The following is a 2,500-nucleotide window of genomic DNA, read 5'->3' as shown; positions in this document are numbered from 1 at the left end:
GAAGAAGCCCATATCGAAGAGTGTAGATGCTGACTGTTCCAAGCAATGGTTGATTCCATAGCCTTCTGTTCCTCCCACTAAGTCTTGATCTTCTGCAGGCGCCCCATCCAATTCCAAGCTCACGAAGTCGCTCAAGATGATGGCATTCCGATTCTTCTTGTTCTTTTCGCGTTTTTTCTTGACTGAATACTCAGTTTCAGGTTTGTCAGGGCACAGCTTTCCTTCAAGTTTTGCTTTCCAAACGAACTCATCAGCCTGCTCATTACACTTGACTCCAGCATGGCCCGGGGTGAAGATCCAGGTGGTTTTTTTCAGTGTCGTCTTCTTCGGGAGCTCTGTCCATTCAGCTCTAAGGTTCCCACTTTCAATCTTCTTCAGAGTGCTCTGAGAGTCTGTTACAAAGATCACATGTGCTTGTCGAGTTGTTGTAACCAATTTGAGAGCCTTGGTGATTGCCTCAATCACCATTCGCATGCCAGATGTCGTCATATTGTATGCTCTCTGCAGTTCCTGCACCAATCTGCCTCGCACTCTTGCTGAGAAGCCGAATTAAGATTTTTCCTCTCGTTTAATAGATCCATCCGTGTATAAAACTACATCTCTATGCCGTGAGTTGTCTTCAATCAGTTGTCCTATCTCAGCATCTGCCCCCCCCCCTCCCTTTGCGCCACTCTCTACATTCTCTGTTCAGCGTAATCACTACCTTCCAAAAATCTGCCTGTGTCTCTCATTCATCTTTATCCATTCATTACCCTGATATCTTCCAGTGGGCAGACTTCCCTGTTGGTGTTTTCAGCCTCGACCATCCAAGAAGCTCCTCGTTTTAGGCGATTTCCATTGATTGCTCCTATGGCTTCGTGAAGTGGGTGTTGCTTATCAGCCGCCACCCTCATGCATGCCCTGACCTGAGCCACTCTGTGTCTGTTTGCCACTGACATGAGGCCCAATACATACCTCATACAGATAACTGGCGTATCCCTGGTGCAACCTAGTATGATGCGCATGACCTCTTTTTGAACTCGGTCCAACTTGTCCAGTTGGGTTTTTGTCAAGGTCAATACTCCAAGCCCTTAATTGATTACTCCTAAGACCAACATCATTATCAAGTGCCAATCTGCCACATACACGGTGACCATGGTCCTCCATTCATTCCTTTGCTCGGGTGTTCCAAAATAAAAGCTATAACACTGTTAATATCCTGACCTTTCTCCATCGCCTCCACCTGTTTAGCCTCTTCAAGTGAGTTGCTCTGGGTCTACCCCTGCCTCGTTTGCTTTTAGTTCTGCCAGTGAGAGCTAGATGTTTAAGTCCTTTATGTCTATTCAAGTGTCCCAGAAACTGCAATCGTCTCTTCTTGATTGCTTTTAAACAGTGAGCAACCCACATTGACTTTTAAAAAGTGCTAGCTTGATTTCTTTGCCCTTTAAAAAATTCAGAGCAGTCGCGTGAGAAACCACTTTTCTGTAGTTTATATTTTATTTTCACTCTCTTTATTGCTTGTCCAGCATTTACAGCTATTAAAATAATAGAAACTGAAAGTCTATCTTTGGGGCTAGGGGTTAGTACTGTTTGGCTCGTTACCACAAGGTCAGCAGTTCGAACCCCGTCAAGGGCCTGACGTTGTGACCTTGCAAAAGGCGCTTTACTCGAATTTTCCTTATTTCACCCTTCAACTCATTCTCGCCCATCCCCCTCTTCTTCACCCTTCTCATCTTCCTCCTCATTCTACAACTCCTTCTCCTCCCTTCCTGCACTTCTTACTTTCCTCATCCTATCATCTCCTTCTTCCATCTTCTTTCTACCATCTCATTTTTCTTTTCCCCCCATAATCTTTCGGCTACCCTCTTGCACTTCTTTTTTTCTACCCCCCTTCCGCATTGTCATTCAATTTGTTCACCTCCTCTTCCCTAGACCCATTTTTACTGTCCCCTTCTTGTCAACTATTCTGTCACTCAAATCTAATAACAATATGGCTATCGAATTGAATTTACAGATGGAAAATGAGAAAATTGAGTTTCAATACGGATGTTCTTGCCATCACCCCTAACTCAAGAATCCCCAATATTGATTTCATTTCTCCAATACAAAAAGCATTACCCCCCCCCCCCCTTCCATCCCGTTTAAAAAGACTGTCGGAAAACAAAACGATAAAAAGTTAACACAACATCCTGAAATCCTCAAGCCACAAACACGATTTGCGGCCCCAGAAAGAATTAAGGCCAATTTATCACTCCCGTTTGACACCAGCGAAGAAACAGACGGACCCAGATGGGGAAAAAATCTCACTTCATTTCATTATAAACCAAAGTTAATCTCTCCCAATGACCCCTGCTCTTTCCGGAGTATTGAACCTGCCCACGACATTTTCTTTTTTATTATAGAGACAATCCATCGGAATTTCCCATCTTTTCTCCCTTTCTCTCTCTCTCTCTCTCTCTCTCTCTCTCTCTCTCTCTCTCTCTCTCTCTCTCTCTCTCTCTCTCTCTCTCTTTCACACACA

Source organism: Aplysia californica, unplaced genomic scaffold (assembly GCF_000002075.1).
Source record: "Aplysia californica isolate F4 #8 unplaced genomic scaffold, AplCal3.0 scaffold00511, whole genome shotgun sequence".
Taxonomy (NCBI): domain Eukaryota; kingdom Metazoa; phylum Mollusca; class Gastropoda; order Aplysiida; family Aplysiidae; genus Aplysia; species Aplysia californica.
The sequence above is the reverse complement of the archived record's forward strand: the minus strand, read 5'-3'. Positions refer to the sequence as shown.